Source organism: Anas platyrhynchos, chromosome 2 (assembly GCF_047663525.1).
Source record: "Anas platyrhynchos isolate ZD024472 breed Pekin duck chromosome 2, IASCAAS_PekinDuck_T2T, whole genome shotgun sequence".
Lineage (NCBI taxonomy): Eukaryota > Metazoa > Chordata > Aves > Anseriformes > Anatidae > Anas > Anas platyrhynchos.
The window spans coordinates 141,087,817-141,105,478 of NC_092588.1; the positions used below are offsets into that span (position 1 = coordinate 141,087,817).

At 39.9% G+C, this 17,662-nt stretch overlaps 2 long non-coding RNA genes across 6 annotated transcripts in view; one reads left to right on the top strand and one right to left on the bottom strand.

Moving 5' to 3' along the window:
- LOC140001615 (uncharacterized) overlaps positions 1-17,662 on the bottom strand; it is a 34,192-nt gene that overhangs the window by 13,031 nt on the left and 3,499 nt on the right. The window contains exons 3-5 of one of the 4 annotated variants that reach the window (XR_011807033.1): positions 11,490-11,639; positions 4,504-4,678; positions 2,095-2,318 (exon numbers count right to left, since the gene is read on the bottom strand). This is a non-coding gene — a long non-coding RNA (uncharacterized lncRNA). Of the gene's footprint in view, positions 1-2,094; positions 2,319-2,345; positions 3,321-4,503; positions 4,679-10,873; positions 11,640-17,662 lie in introns of those variants that run through there. The other 3 variants (XR_011807031.1, XR_011807029.1, XR_011807030.1) reach the window with 3 other exon arrangements.
- The window catches only part of LOC110352615 (uncharacterized), a 30,051-nt gene continuing 17,037 nt past the window's right edge, over positions 4,649-17,662 (top strand). The window contains exons 1-3 of one of the 2 annotated variants that reach the window (XR_002401828.4): positions 4,649-4,754; positions 7,096-7,173; positions 11,446-11,569. This is a non-coding gene — a long non-coding RNA (uncharacterized lncRNA). Of the gene's footprint in view, positions 4,755-7,095; positions 7,174-11,445; positions 11,570-17,662 lie in introns of those variants that run through there. The other variant, XR_011807034.1, reaches the window with a different exon arrangement.

The following is a 17,662-nucleotide window of genomic DNA, read 5'->3' on the forward strand; positions in this document are numbered from 1 at the left end:
ATCTATGATAGTAGAAGTTACCAGGCAAGGATTATCTCTAACATTTTCTTAAAAGAACGGGAAGAAAATGATCAGTGACCATGTTACTACATAAACAATGTCTTTCTGAAAAGTTTATTGTAGAAAACCTCTAACAACAGTTCACCTGCAGTGGGGAGGAAAAGACCACAGGAGAGAGTATGATTATAACTTGTCCCTGAGCATCTTCTGCAGTGCCCACTCCAAGTAATAACAGGAGAAATAACAAGAGAAAGGATGTGCACCACTGTCCTCCATGTCTCCACAGGGGCTGCGTCCAGGCTCTGCTCTGCAAATCTGCTCTGGACACTTCCAAACGTGGCTCAAAGTGGTCAGGCAAAGATCCCCTAAGCAAGTGCACATGTCCTTTAGGAAACATAACAATCAACTTCACAGACAGATCTACATGTAAAGATGGCAGTTTGCCTGTGATAATTCACCCCTTTTCCTGCTGCATTACTTGGGCTGCAGGGACTCCTCTGATTTTGAACTTCTCCTTTCCAAAACCATTTTGTTACAAAAGGTTACATTCCTACATGTAGTTTCATTAGCCTCCAGTGGCAAGAGAAATTCTGAAGAAGTCCCAGAAAAAAAGAAATAGGAAAACACAATCACTCTCTGTCCTGGAGGAAAATGAAGGGGAAGAGTATCATAGCTGTTGATGGTACTTTTTGGAAAGGAAGATAGCAAGGTATTTTCTTATAACATAAATATAACTGGGCTTTAACCTCACAGTTACGCATATGCTGATTTGATTTAAGTTAAGGATATATAGAACACAGAATGAAACTGTGGGATTCATCCAGTTCTTAGAGGGGTAGTATTTCCAGAAAGAAATTATTCAAACCACTGTTCTTTCTGGATTTCTTATACTTTGCAAGTGTATCTTTCTATTCAAGAACAAAAATGCAAATTTTACAGGGGCGTCAGGATCTACCAGAGAAGGTGCATGCCTGATCTGAATGGTGGATGTCTACATGGAAACAGTTTTCCATAGTTACAGTTTAGCCATGGTTAGGGTCCATCAAGACCTACGGGGATGTATCGGTGTATGACTAGACATGACCTCAAGTAAATCAGTTTACATGCCTATAAATACCAGGTACAGTACTAATGTATAGGAGATCCTAACACAGATTGTAATAAGCACTGTGTAAACAAGTAACAAAGCCAGTCTGTGCTTCAGAGAGCTTGCACAAATGAAAAACAAGTTGTAGCAGATGAATGAAATAACCCAAATGATTCTTCTGTGTTCTGAAAAGATCAGAATAATGAAATGAATAGTTTAGTCAGAGTACCAGCCTACTGCTTGGGGATACGCTTTGTAGTTGATGTTGTGGCAACCACTCTTTTGAAAACAAAGCCTGTAAGTAATAGGCATCCTAAAACATTTATCCAGTACAAATGCATCTATGCATGCACACGCCATTGCTTAACATAGGTCAAAATACATTGCTGACAGTGATTACAGGTTCAGAAATAACATTAAATTCCTTTAACTTAATAGAACCATAAACATAATAAAATACAAGCTTTAAATGATCTTTTTTTTTAGCTGGACCTGGTATTTTTCTGGTTTCACCTTAAAAATTCTTTATTATCTGCTGCTTTGTCATGAGTTAAAATGTACCCTGCATGACTATTAAGGAGTGTTTCACTTGAATTTTTCATACCCTATGGAGTATAAAGGATTTAGCACTGGAGTATATTTTACCCAGGTAACCATCATCTCTGAGGCTCAGCCAGAGGAGGGTGGATTTCCAGCAGGGGTTGTAAGTTTGCAACTGAAATCTGAATTATTGTGCAAACAAAAGGTTTCTTAGGGCCTGTTTTCTCTGTGCTGTCTTTGCTTCAAAAGTTGAGGTTGGGGCCCTTGGCTTTTGTGCTGAAAGCTTCTCTAATGTTCCCATTTGGAGCTTTCTGAGCTAAAAAATAACAGTTTCTTCTCCCTTTACAATTAAAAAAAAAAAAAAAAGAAAGAAAAAAGACCAGGAATGCTTAATAAAATTACATGTATTAAACGCTGTCATTTCTTTATATAAAAAACAGGAAGCATAATGGTCATCCTATAGAGGCTAGATGAGGTTTCCTAGGTGATTTGAGACTGCCTGGGAGGTAAGGGAGGGTAAGGTATTTAATAAACATAAGTACTGATGCTATTGCTTGGACAAACTCTGTTTCTTACCAGGTGGCTCTGCATATCGCTATGGAAATAAGTTGCTATAGTGGGAGTCTTGTTTACTCTTCGGATGATTCTTCTCTCTGTGACTTGTAATTGCTAAGTGGTGGGATGCTTCACTCTAACACAGGAGAAGCACACAGGGCAAATGAAAGAATGACAGTAGGCAGAAAAATTCAGTTTATAATATTTTCATCTTGCAAAAAGCACATTTAAAGTCAGTATTTCCATGGTTGAATGGAAGCAAAGTAACATGATTTAATATTTTAGATTTCCTAAATTGAGGAAAAAACGGACAGGGTTTTGGTCTTCTTAGCATTATGTAAGAAAACTAATTATAGTATCTTGCTTAGCTTTATGGGAAAACTAACATGGATTCTGATCCTGATAAAAGAAGAAAAGGATCAGATTACTAGAACAGTAACTAAAGACAAACTACATAATGGTAAATAACTTATGCTTATTTTGAAATAAATATTTATGTGTTGCTTCTGGAGGACATTTATTTAAAAACTGCTGGCACAGAACGGGATGAGATGAAGGTAATGTGGCGTACTAATTGAAGGATAAGATGACAATGATGATGTAATTGTTAAAGTTACTGTGAATTTTAAACTCAAGCATTCAGAACAGAGAAATGACACCTAGTACTGTAATACTTTCCTAATGTAATGTAACGTCAGTCTTGTTTTAAACTTAAGCCTGACCCTGCTGACTCTGCTAGCACAGTCAATACTTTTAACCATGTTACCAGTACACATTCTGGCGGTTCAAAGTCATTATCATATGGCTTTGAAAAGTTTAGGCTATGTCTGTATGTATTTTAAGTCATTCTTTGGGTGATTCTTCCCACATACACAGATAAGGTTCCTGTATTACAGTGGAGGAAGATATGTTTGAGTATTGTATGGATAGTTATTAGAAAATTAAACCTTGAGAAAAAAAAAAAAAAAAAAAAGGAAGTAAAAATTCCTCAGGGAAAGACAGTAAAATGGCTGGTATGTAAGGTAGGAAGCCATTTGTCACTTGGAGAAATCCAAAGCAGGTGATGGAGTGGAGCCAATTAAAGGGTGTCTAGGCAGCTGGACGCATCTGCATCTGCAGGAGAAGGAGTTGACTCCAGCTGTGTGTGGATTGCAAACATAAATACAGACAGTTTGTTGAACAGAAGCAAAACTTTGACATCAACCATATGTGGGAATTCATGCAAATGATAAATTTGATCCCAGGTTTTTTTTTTTTTTTTTTTTCCCTTTGGACCTGGGAAGTTCTACTCTAAGACAAAGACCATGCTATTTTGTATTCAGCAGAAGTAAACTGGTGCAGTACAATTATTCTTAACAGAGGTTGAAATCAGCAGTTGACAGGGGTAGGTTGCAAATTGGGATCCCTTCTGGCGTGGTGACACTGGTAGTCCTGCAGCCCATCATCAACTTCCCATCACTAACCCATATTGACAACAGAGCGTCCTCTAGCTGTTGTCTAGCTGTCCCACACCCTCTTGTTGCCACCCCATTCCATGTTTTCCTTGCCTTTCCCATCCGTTTTGAGCATATTCTGAGCCATTGCCCATGGGGTGTCCAGAAAACGCTTGTATATGACGGGTTATTTTCATTGTGGAAGGTGAGAATTCACAAGCCTGTATAGCTGCATTGTGTAAACTTTCTGATAAAGATGGCTCTAAGATACCTATTTTAATCTTGCAATTATGATAATGTATTATAAAATATTTAAAAAATATAGCTGTCCTTATTGTGTTGGATAGATTTTGTAGGTCTTTAAGACTATACTTGTAATCTAATTAATGCCAGGCTAATAGACAGATTGTTAGCTCAGTTCCTGTCATGGTTTTGGTATGTGCCAATTAGCACATTCCCCAGAAATGCTTGGATCCCATCCAGAGCTCAGCTTCTGCGGGGCACTGCTCCTGGGTGGCAGGACCATCTCCTTTCTTGGAAGACTGAGAAAGTTTATCTGTAGGGATACAAGCCAGACCAGGTTCCTTGGTCTCAAGGTCAGAGGACAAGCCTTGACTTCTATTTGCTAGTGGTAGCCTAATATTTCTAATTTGGCTTCCAATGAAAAATAGCAATGCCCACCTTTCGAGATAGAATAGCTCAGTATTGCCCCCATAGAGCAAGTACAGCAATGGGACAAGATCCATCTTTGAGGGACAAAATGAAGTATATATACTGTTATATAAAATAAGGTCTCCCTTCATGCAACCAAAGCTTAAGATGGGACTGTGCGAAGAATTAATGACAGAGAAAACATTCAGAGTACTATGGAGTAGCTGGGAGAAATACCTGTGGAAAGTATTCCCTGGCTGGGTCCATGTCACCACAGATGGGCAGCACTGCGGCTGAGAGGAGCGAGGTGAAAGAAAGAAGAGTAGCAGCAAAACAAGGGAAAATGATACCGCCTCTTTTGTCCTTTTGCCACTCTCTTCCAGTTCTGTGATTGATGTTTCTGCCGGGAAACCTGTAAATGAATGAAGCCATTTGTTGGACTGAGCAAATCAGCAACGATCAACAGCTGGACACAGTGGAACTGAAATGTAAGAAAGACTTCTTTGTGAATTGAACTTGCTTCTTTGCAAGTTTTTTCTTGATGCTGCCTGAAGTGATCCAATGAATCATGATGTTTGTCACCAAAGAAAATGTCAAGCCAATAACTAACCATAAAAAAAAAATCTTTATTTTGTTTATTGAACGTACATAAGAGAGATTAATCCTGATGGGATAAGTGAGTTTTTGGCATGTGTGTTCAATTTAGAGGACTTGAATTAAGCCCTGTGCATATTTGTAGATTGAACTAGGAGGAAATACTAATCTGGTAATAAAATGTCTTATTCTAATATGTACACAACAGTCATAAGGTAGGTCTGGTGACAGAAAGTAAAAAGTTGAGATATGATTTAAAAACAAAGAAATGGGTTGTTGTGTTTACTGGATTTTGAACAGAAAATGGAAAATACACAAAGAATATTTTGAATAAATTTTAATTTGATGGAGAATGGCCAAATGTATTTCCACATTTGTGGCACTGCTAACTACTAAAGGTATCATTTGGCATTTAAAGTAAATGAGTGTATGAGTGCATCATAGAAGAGCATATCCATGCAAAACATTTTGATAATCAGCAATACTACATGAAGAAAATTATATGCATAACAACATAATTTGATTTTTGGTAACCCAATTACATTTTTAAAGTTAACGTAGTTCACTGAGAGCTCTGTAGTCTGCCTCTTCTCAAAAGGTTGTTCAAGTCATTATCATCACAATTTTTTGAGTAATAACAATAAAACATTTGTCTTCTACATACAAAGTGCTGGTGAAAATTGCTGTTGCTACCAAGTGTATATGGAAATGAGATTCATTTGGTTTTATGTGGTTATGCGCAAATATAAACAAAAATGTAGAACCATAAACATCTGCATTAACCTCTAGCTTGAAGGTCTCTCTCAGCCTGGAGGGAATGTTGGATAAAAGAAAGAAAATTGAAATTGAAATAAAATGTAATTTTTAAAATGTAATATAATTTTAGACACTACCAAAACCATGCAAATAAATTAATATCCATGTTAAAGCTCTCTCTAAGCTTTATAAGCAGAAGGACACCATAGACACATGGAAATGCTGCATAATGGATTAGTGCTGAGAAAATGAAGTCCATCTTTCAGATTTAAGTTGCTTCCCCTTAAAACAGGAACATGAAATGAGAATAATGAAAATAAAAATAAAGCATTAAATAGAGAACTCAAATTTAGGAAGATACAAGAAGAATCCTATTTTTTCTCCCAAAGAAACAATTTCATCTTCAAGAGAATGTAAATCCTACATTGTCAGCCTTGTTAGTTGTTCATATTGCCATCGTACTTAAGAGTCCTGCTCCAAGAATCACTCAGCTCCTGGAGAGATTTTATTTCTGGGCATTCTTAAGATGAATAAATCATTGAGCATTGTATATAAAATCCACAGAATAAAAAGTCTGCCTTTTGAGCTATTATTATTATTTTTTTAATGTAACATTCTAGGCCTATTGAATTTATGAGCTTTTAAGGTAGCATGAAATGTTCTTTAATAAGCTGCAACACATTGTGACTCCTTGGTCCCTTTATATTACTTAACGGTCTTAGGTCTTGTTGCCATTAGGCTAAATTGAACAAACCCTTGGAAACTTACTTTGTTAACTGGGAGGAAAGGGGCAAATGTCATTCATTAAACATTAATTGTTTTTGCTTTTCATATCCCACTTTGCAGAATCTCTAAGGGGAATATACTGAACACTAAATATGTTTTAATTAAAACAGAGAGAGAAAGCCATAATGTCAAGCTGAAAGAGAAGAGTTTTACTTAGTTCTTCAGAGTAATGGAGCTTTAAGATCATTTGCATTAGGAGGACCATTCTAACCCTGATATTCTTAGGGCTTTCAGCTGATCAGCAGTCAGTGTGTGTGAACTACTTGCACCATATTTAACGCCAGCTTGCTTGAAACAAGGACCTTAGCATTAAAAACAAAAATACAGCAATATCTACCAAACTTCAGAAGTTACCCTCTTTGCAGACAAAAGTGTCTTCCTTTTTTTCCCTCAGCCGATGAAATACCTGGGGCTTCCCAGACTGCTGGAGTGGCTTTAGCTCATCACAGATGGTAGAAAACACAGTGTTTGGTAGGAAATGAATGATAGAAAAAAAATCTCTGCTTGTTCTTAATAATTGTTCATTCTTCAGAGGCCTTATTTTGGCAGTTCCCCAAGTCATTGGCTATTCCTCGAGAATGCTCCCCTGCTGTGCTGTGCTCTGCTCTGTGGGATGGGGTGGGGTGGGATATGATGAGATGGATTGGAGTGGATTTTCTCATCCAGGGGCTCTGGATGCTGTTTGTCCTTCAGTTCCCTCAGATGACAGCTGCTTTCTACTGCTTACTGCTGTGAGGGGTCAACCTGTGATGTCCAGCTACATGTCCCGAGGTAAGCTGTCACACTGCCTATCAGAGCTGTCATTTATTTTGCCATGTTTCAGTACACTGATGAGACACTGCTAGAAAACTCGTGCAATAATCACTGCCTGAGTATTTAGGCATTGAGCCTCTAACACCTTTCCACTCCAGGAGACAGATGGATAGTCAAGTGCCAAATGTTAAAATGCATGTTTTTATTAGTGGCCACTTCCCTGAGAAATGTACAGTTTGCATTTTTTCTCAAGAAGTCCTGAGCCTGAGAATCAAGTTTAATGTTGTTTTTAATAGAAAGGTCAGTGGTGGCTGGCTGTATTTCAGAAATTCCTATGTGAAAAGATTCAGCTTGTCTCTCAACAGAACTGCTGACAAGCAATGATCCAAGCCCAAGAGAGGTCAAGTTCAGCTGCCCAGGGGATCACGATGGCTCAGACTGTAACAGGGATTTCTAAAAAAAAAAAAAAGAGCTGTGGCATTCTACAGACCAGCCAACCATGCCTGCTGTCTGAAGAAAGGGCTTTATTCAGCCTGAGATTTGGCACTGGATTTTCTCTAATACTCATTATTCTTCAGCTGCTCCTGAGCACCAGTCCCTGCACTGGTGCTCTAGCTCCTGATGCAGGCTTTGCTGTGGTCTGGCTCTCCCTCACCCTCTGCCCACCAGCAAATTTTGATTTGATTAGCTTTGATTTGGTTACAATTCACTCTGAATTCACTGTGATGCTGTTTATACCTTCCTGTTCCAAGCAAATGCCCTCAGCTCAAGCCATCACCTCGTCTTGTGGCAAATTTGTGTCACTGGAATCTGGGGATCTCCACGCAGGGGTGTTTTAACACTGAATCTCCTGGCACAATTTGTAAATTACAATACTCCTCCTTTAGAGGAGTATTTTTATTCTGCTTCTTGATTGCTTTCATTTAATAGAGGTCTTTTCCCAGCATTGCTTTTCATTTGGGGAATGGGCATCACATTCCCTCCCTCACCACAGAAGGCAGGTTTCAGACAGGTGAAATCTCCTCTGGAGAGGTCTCTGATATATTCTGCTCAGATTTATTCCACCAATCTCCCACCTTCCCTGCTGTTGCAATATCCTGTTTTGGATCCTAGGCAATAAAGGAGCTACATTAGTTTCAAACGTTTTATTCCCAGAAAGGTTCATATGAACACAAGGGCATGCAAGGTCAAGTCCTTGCGTGCGGTCCTGCCAGCAGCTGCTGGTTAAAGATGCCACACTCACACGGGGGAGCAGAAACCCTGTGGGTGTTTAGAGAAAAGTCTTTCCAGAAGAAAATTGGTTCTTAGAGGGTAAGCAAGTGTGATTACACTCATCTTTCTGTGGATTATTTTCTTTTCTCCCCTCTCATTTTCCCACCATTACAGTGATTTTCTTCCTCTGATTCTTTCTCCGATTTCTCTTCTGAATTTCCAATTTCTTTCCCTTGTCATGGAAAGCTATATGGCAGTGGACGATAAAGGTATTGTGCATTGAAAAGTAGCTGATACTGTATGCCAGCCAGGGAGATGTTCTGCAGCACTGGTTTGTCCTATTGGATTTGACCCAGGGACACTTGAGTCAATCAAGCAGCGCATTATCATTTCAAGCTCAGGGAGAGATACACTATTAATCTAAGTGAGCTGCAGTCAGACTTGACAGGAGGGGGACAAATCCCTAATCAATCTTTTAATCACCCACCTGGGGTGGTTTGAATGAAGTCAATTAAGGGATCTTTCATCAGCAGAAAAAGCTGTACTCAGCTAGTCATAGAAACATACGTGAGATCTTCTTTGTGAAGATGTCTTTAGAATAAAACTAGGGGTATTTTTTTTTTCTTCCCTCATTCATTTAATGGTCTGTTAGGGTATTTGTATAAAGTTTTGAAAGAGTATATTCAGAAATATGTAATTGGAAAAAAATATCTCATTCTCCAGAAGTGCTGTAATTGATTAAGAAAACACCAAGCAGTAAAGAAACAGGAATACCTAATATTTATTTTCATTGAGCTGCTAGCTGTACACAACATCACAGTTAAATAATTTTGTGAAGTGTTAAAAGACTGCTTTTGCTATCCTAGATAATGAAGAAGTGTATGGTAAAAGAAGGTAAGGACATTTGGTAAGGACATTCATTCATCACTTGCTTTTTCCCTGTTGGCTTTTCTGATATATATCTTTACTAATATTTTGTATTTAATACTGAGCTAGTGAAGCACAGGATATCTATAGAAAGGAAAACTTGGTTGTCATTTCTAAACAGAGTTACTGTATTTTGACTTGTCAGGGTATGCATTGAAGTCCTGAGTGTAAGGTGATTCTTTCCCATTGAGTTTTGAGCTGTGTCATTTGCTTGTTGAGACTTCATGTTTACAGATCTGTGAACACATGACCTGTTGTGCAATTGATTTGATTTTGAAAAAAAGTAAGGCCACCGTGTTGTAACCTGTTTGTCATTCCTGTAGTCATGTTGATTTGAAGTACAAAAACAGCTTAATCTTAAATCTGCCTGATGGTCCTGCAGCGTGACCTGCAGCATGACCGTGAAAATGTGATTAAAACTAAGAAAAATACCTTCTTAGGACATCCCTAATGGATCCTCTGTTAGTGAGGGAATCCAATTGCTGGGGAAAATTTCAGGATAAACTTGTGACAACATCTCCTTTGCTGTGATTGCTGGACTTCTTATGCAGCCTCACTTTAAGAGCATTGTTGGGCAATCTGTTCTCTTCATTCTCTTTTGAAACGTGTCCTGGATGACACTGCTGTCCCCTCTGCACTGGGAGGGATCACATCTTTACACCAATTTTGTGACGGTGCTTTCTCTTCCCCAAGAGTCATTCTGGTGCTGCATTAGGGACTTAGTAGTCAAGGTTGAGTTGAGCTGACACTTAAAACATAAATTTTTATCTTTCTCGCTCCTTAGATTTTAAAATGAACAAACCTACCAGCTCCTGATAATGTTGTCTCCCACTCTTATCTCTGTAGATGTCTGAGATAAATTGCAAAAGAAACAGCCAAAACCTACTCGAGAGGGGCCTGACCCTACAAGAGGTACAGGATTACAGTGCTGTTTTCTGTAAGACACTTGGGCATGCTTTTGACATTGCCCTGTGTGGGCAGCTGAAACTTCCTTTTTTGTCTTTTATTGCAAAATAAAGCCCAGAACTGCAGGGATGGTTGGAAACCCGACCTGGACACTTGAAAACCATCAGTGCTGAAGCCAGTGGGTGTCATGCAGCCAGTTAGTGTCTGGCATCGCTGTGCATCCTTGGGTGCATAGCAAGGGATGGCATAAAGACAGCCAGGGAGCTGGTTGAACGCAGTGCCTGCTGTATGCACTGGCCCCAAGCTACTGACAGCCCAGAGCTACTGGGCTTTAAAAAAGGAACAGACCTCCTCTGGACTGTTGAACCCACACCCTTGCCTTTGTGGCAGTTGTTCTGGTTCAGATATTTCAGTTCTAAAATAAGAGGTGGATTTGCTGGTTGCTGCACCTGGCAGTGGGGCACTACCTGCTATTCCAGATACGGTTGTCCAGAAAGCCAGCATACAGGATTTGACCTTGTTTATGTTGAAACCATAGAAGAAAACAGACCACCATGAAGCACAGCTCTCTCAGAAAAATAAACATCACACCACAAAGTCCACAGGACTGCAAGGAGGAAAGGTCAATTAAGGCTTATAGAAGCAAAGTCCCTTTCCAGTTCTTCTGGCTTACCTGCTTCTACTCGCACAGGCGTTCATGTATGCAGGATTACTGGCCTGGAGGAGCCATGAAGCCACTGTGTCTCCTCTCTCAGGGCCATCTTCAGCACAAAGGCTCCCTGGGTGTCCCCAGGCTACTGGTGTGACCTTTGCTGTCCTTGCAGGGACATGCACGCCATACCTGGGATGGATCAGAGAAGTGGGCTCCTTTTGCTCTGCATTGCTGGGTGACATTCCCAGGCTGTGCTGTAGCAGCACAGTATTAAGCAGAGCAGCCTCAACCTACCTTTGATACTAGGCTCAGGTTAGGTCACAGCCGCACCCGGGAGTGTCTTACAGCACCTGGGACAGCCCATATGCCCTGGCATGTCTTTGCTTCCCACTGATCAGAGATCAGCTGTGTGCATGCCCTCTGTAATATCTGGGTCTCCAAGGGAAGGAGATGGAGCCTGTGGACCAAAGGGGACCTGCATGACAGCTCAGTCCCTTTCCTTTACCTGGGGCACCAGGGCATGGGAGTCCAGATACAGCCTCCCTCCCTTGCTGTCTCCAGACTCAGGAAATATTGTCTTTTACCTTTTACAGGTGCAGTTCTTACAGTCAGAACTCAGACAGACAAAGCTGGATACCTGTATGATTCACACACATCTGTAGGATGTTGCTGCCCTCCATTTGTACAACGGCCCACATGGCAGCTGCCTTCGTACAGGTTGGAAGAGTCACTGGAGTGAACTGATTAAACTCTTCTTCTCTTCCAGTCCCCAGCAAATCTTTGAATCCTGAGGAGATGATAATTAATGCAGAACTTTAAATAGCTTTTCAGAGAAGCAATTCAGGTTGCATGTAGTAGACACAACTTTCATAAGTATATGGAAAACAGATTTACTCTTTAGAAGAAGGTTAAATTTCAGTCTTAATTACAAATGTCTCTTTTTTGTACAACAATTTTTAAATTATAACTCCCTGAAGAATAAATATTCCATAAGACTGGATAACAAGGCTAAGTCTAATTTATGCCATTTAGATGCAAATGATCATTCTGGTGTCTAAATGCCCAAAATCAAGTGGAAGGTAAGCAGACACTGAGGGCACAGAAAAGCAATATGGAAAATCTTATTTTTTGATTAAGGTACAAGTTTCAAGGGTTCAGATCCTCAAAGCCCTTTCTCATGCTAGTCCATTGACTTCACTACAATCCTCTCATGAGAGCCCATGTCAGTGGGGTCATTCCCATGAGAAGACTGTGTTTTGAATTAGTGTAGCTTTTCTATTCTTAAGCAACAAAAATCTGAGATGATATGTGCAGCTGAGTTTGGATTTTTTGGAAAGTAGAACTGCAGTAAATCATACAGTATAAAGGAAATCAGAAGATTAAATAAAGCAGCAAAATGTTTATTGGCAGCATGGAGTCTGCTTCAGAAGACTATTTTAGAAGTGTGGAGTAGATGTATACCACCTACCAGACAAGTTTTTAAAAGACTGAAAGGAAAACAAAATGCTGTCATGGTCAAATATCAAGGCAGTAGAAATCACTAAATGGCATTAAAGGCATCTTTTAAAAAGTGGAAGTCTTATCTGAACAAGGAAAAATAGAAGAGAGCATAACCTCTAGCAAGTTGAGTTTTGACCTCTAATCAAGAAGGGCAGTGAAGATTTAGAAAGGAAACCTAGTAAAATTATGAAGGCCTTGAATTATGAAGTATAAAATGAAAATTATGAAGTATAAAACCTTCCTCAAAAACATCAGGGCCGCAAGCTGACCAGAAAGTCAATAGGGCCAATATGTGATGAAGGTGTAGAAAAGCACTCCATGAAGGCAAGACCTTGCAGCAGAAATAAACGACGTATTTCTATTAGTGCTGGTCACAAAAGAGGTCACTGACTCCCAGTGGTGTCATTCATTGAAGGAGATGGATGTGAGAAAGTGATTGAAATGTCCACAGGAAGGGTTTGGAATATGTCAGTAAACTGAACCTAACCAGTTCCCAGGACCAGAACAAATACATGCAGGAGCTACAAGAGTATTCTGGTGCGAAATTGGAGAATAGGAACTGTCCCATTTGAGTTACTACATAAACAAACTTAATTAAAACACCATAAAAAAAAAGGGGGGGGGGGGGGGGGGGAAAGGAGGGGGGTGGAGACACACACCAGTCTTTACATAGGTATTGAGGAATAATCAAAAAAACTATGGACTATTAAGTCTGCAATCCATACCAAACAGACCAGTAGAAGCTATTGTAATTGCTAGTTTTAAGGAAGCTCTTTCTATGGGTCTTGGTCTGTATCATTGGCCAGAGATGTCAAAACAGGGGTGTGATACCAAAGAAACAATGTCCCTAAGCACCGAGATGTAGGGACAGCCGGACTGAAGTTTCACAGCCCACAGGAAAGCCTTTATTGCAGGTATGATACACAATGAGGAAGAGCATGTAGGGCTGAAAGGCTTTCAGAGTTCTCTTTGTGTTCAAATACTTCATGAATGTGTATGTAAGAGCAAAATCCCAACATGCCTTGATCTCCATCCAGTGTGCAACCAGGTTTTGCTGGCAGGAGTCCCTTAGCAGCAAAAGGGCTGCCATTGGTGCAGTGTGAGCAGGGCAGGTAGAAGGTACAACACCATAAAGATGCACTCTGAGGAAATCAGACTTTCAGGCTTTGAGAAAGACCAAAAAGAAAGAAAAAAAAAAAAAAAGAGAGAGAGAGAGAGAGAAACCCCTCTGATGAAAGGACAGAAGTATTTGGACAAAACAGAAAGTTATCTGTGGGGCATTGTGTGGCTTGTAACTATGCCATTTAATACATTCATAAAGGATGGGGAAAGAAGAGGTGAATAATGAAATGGTTGATGGTAATGCAGATAAAAAAAGCAGAACAGTTTCTCAGAATGGTCTTTTCTTAAGTTAGATGTGAAGAGTTGCAGAATTTACTGATTAATAAAATGGCAAATAAAAATAAACTTCAATAATTATAGGGCAACACATACAAAGAAAAAAAAATCAACCTCTAAATACAAACATACATAGTAAAGGATTTGGAGAGGGACTTTTTAACAGGGAGTGTAGTTATAGGATAAGGAGTAATTATTTTAAACTAAAAGAGGCTAGATTTAGATTAGATGTTAGGAAGAAACTATTTACAGTGAGGGTGGAAGTGCCTTAACTATGAGGCACTGGAACAAACAAGAGTGCATGGCCACGCTGCAGTGTAAAACCATGATGTGTCTGCATGTCAGCACTGTGGATGAGGCCCTAGGACTGCAGGCTGCCTCTGAGGAAAGGACTTACAAGTTTGATTTTGCATTTATGTCATCGGGGTTTTGTATTAAACAGTGCAATATATGCAAATTTCTAACAGCTTTGTAAAACTTTTGTAGCTGATATGTAAAAAAAAGTCTGAGGCTCTGTCCCAGGAGCAACGCTGTATGCAGGGTCCTATGGTCAGCTTAATTGTAGGTGCTGCCATCCTTGGCCTCTATATCCCTACAGAGAGACAACCCCTGCTCTAAACTGAGAGCTCAGCTACACACTCACCATGGTCAAGCCTTTTACTTGCAGTTGCTGCTGAGGCCTGAGGGTGTGTGTTTTGGGGGAAATCTTTCCTCAGGATGTGGCCTTCTGACTTCATCATGGGATTAAATTTTTTTCATTGCCTGTCGTGCCTTGGAGAAGGAGTGAGGAGAGGGCAATCCTTCTGGAGTGTGCTCATTTCCTCCTCTGTCAGGGTTATAGTCCGGAGGTGTTTGACCTCTGTCAAGAAGGACGAGCTGGACTCTCAAGTCCAAGTTAGCAGTGACACTTGGGCTTTTCTCTCACAGACTGCCTGCAGCAAAAATGTGTGCTCTTTTTATTCTGCTGTTGAGTGCATACCTTTCTCTCTGCCTCTATATAAATATAATGACCTCTGGAGCAAACATTTCTCTGATTACTGTTACACAGAATACAGACAAACTGCAGTAAGTCTTTGCTCCAAGTCCAATCTAATGTCAGAGTTTTTTTATTTTGACTAGATTATTTTACTTAATCTAAAGGGTTGACTGATTACACTTAGTTTTTCTCTAAGTATCAATGGTAAACTCTTGCAAAGGAGCAGTAAATATAGAAATATTATCTGGCTAATAGCCCAAATGGATTAGCTAGGTGAATGCAATAAAGTTGCCACAGTAAGGCAAAAGTGCTTTGTGGCTTCTTACACCGTGCTGCTTTGCCACTAGTGGTTTGTTGTCTGGTGCTGTGATTTGCACAGAGATGGAGGCTTAGTTAGGTTCTGCTGGGCAAAAACGTAGATTTAAAAAATGAAAAAGAACAATTATATTACAAGTGAAGACAAACTACATGTATTTTCTCTACCAATAACAAACCAGATAGTTTCATCACTTGGTATGTCCATCAACACTCTAAAATTGTTGTTTATATTAAGTTGCAGCAGGTTTGAATTTTGCAAACCAGGGACTTTTGTTGAGCTCTTCATCTTCAAAAAGTGCCCTTGAGCTGAGCTCTCAGCTAATTTCTGTTGAAACTCAGCTTCAATTACATTTTGAGAGATTAGGAGCTGTTTGTGATGCCTTTAGAAATGACAACATCAGGCTGCAGTGAGTGTGTAAGTGTGCTGTTCTCAAGTCTCCTGCTGTCTCCTCACCAATTGTTTTGTATGCCTTGAATTTGTATAAGAGCTGCAGGAGCACAGACCTTTGCCATCCCACTGAAGTGAGCAGAGCTGCTCACAGGAGTAAGGACTGCACAGCCTGGCTTAGCAGCCCTGCAAAAATGAGATTTGGGGATGACATATTTCCATTCATTAGGTCTATATTTATCAATATCACCTTCCTGTTAACTTGTAGGCAAGAATGCGTTCATTCTCCATAAAAATGCTAATAAATTCCTCTTGCATTCATTTAAGCATCAGTGAAATAACTTTATGTTCCACAGTGACACTTAACATTCCAGGGTAATTATTTTACTGTGGCGTATTTGCTATACTCTGAGCAATCAGGTTTGCCCTGTACTTGTCATTTGCTCAGCATTTTGCTATGCTGAATGAACAGGACGTCAGTGAGAAACTTGGGAACCTTCAGAGTGTTTAAAAGGATTTAGGTGGGGGAGCTTAAACTCACCTTTGTATCTTTTGGGATCTGCTTGTTCTAGCTTTTTGCCCTGGAGCACCCACATTCATACTTTATTTACAGATCTCGACAGGCTTTGCCTTGTCAAATATTTTGAATTCCCTAACGAGGTGTGTAATGTGTGTTATATAAGCTCTGCATCTTGCCTTACTAGGATGCCTTGCTGTTTTGTGCTGAAATGGATTTGCCTGTGCTCACTTTAATCATTTCACTTTTTACTGAGGGATGAAGAAATTTAACATTTAGCTTCTCCTCTTGCACCATGCCCTAACCAAAGGAAAAAAATGTCCCAAGCAATTGCCCTGCTTCAGATCATCAGTTTCATTGTCTGAAAATAATACCAGATATTACTTTATTATTATTATTATTTCTTATTTTTATAGGAAATAGAGCAGTGGGGCCAGAAACTGTTCATCGGAAAATGGACTATGAGCAAATCAGGTCACATAAGCTGTCAGTCAGGCACTATATAACAGGAACTCTTTCACTTACTCTATTGAGAAGAAATGGAGGTCAGAAATGTGCAAACCTATAAGGTACTATTGAAAGAAAGAAACACAGCTCATTGGAGAGCGCTCACTTGTCCTGGATGAAATCTTCATTAACGCTGTGATGGACTAGATATACCATCTGAGCAATTTCTGTTTATGGACTTGATGTCCAATTCATGTTTTACGAGTTTTCTCCCAGGCGGAGCTGCTCTGGTTGGTTTATTAGTGTCTTGTCAGAAAAACAATTGAGAGGATATTAATCTGCAGCTCAAATACCATGTCAGTTGGCAGGCGGGGGCTTTGTGCCGTGGAATCCAGAATGTACTTGGTGGAAGAAATGCAAAGAAGCCTTTTATCAATGAGGAGGTCTTAAAGCCATAGATATCAACACTTCAGTCCCCTTTCTAAATATGATCTTAAAATAGTTTACAACAGATGCCATCTGTGAATGACACTTGGTTAAGCTCATGCTGTAGATAAATGTGTTAGAACAAAACTTTACTGTCATGGCAAATACGATTTAGAGAGGCAAATGAAGAGAAAGGTGACTCCTCTGGAAGCTGATGACAGTGAAGCATTTTTTAGGAGCCCCACCCTGAGCATGGAACACATTGCTTGGTAGCAATACGCTGTGGGAGAACCCTGTTTTATTGGCATGCAAGAGTTATGGTGTTTTTGGCATGCAAAAAATCATAACTTTTGCATGTGATCATCAGAAGGATCTGTGTGAGCTCATTTCCTTTCACCACAGTGTGATAAAACAGCACGCTCAGGAAGCTGTGACGAGGATCTAAATCTGAGTATTATGGATGAGTGTGGTGGGGCCTTCATGTCTGCTGCCTCGGCTCTCGCTGCTGCAAGGAAACTCTGCTGCTGCTCCAGCAGCATGGGCCGTGCTTTGTGGAAGTGGTTCCACTTCCAGAGGCAGTTTCTGAATGCTCCATATTAAAATGAATAGTTCATGTTTCAGTCCATTTGCAGAAGCTGGCGTTGATGCAATTGCATTAAGGTTTGAACTAACAGTGCCACAAACCTTTTTCAACCACTTATGCCGGATAATGTAGGCATAAAAATAGTAAATAGGAGTTGCAGCGTGTCACATTCACTTTGTAGGTTCAGAGCTATGCTTGCTTCAAGGCAGGAGGCAACTAAGACAATAACTTCTTATCTAGAAAAAAAGAGCTACATG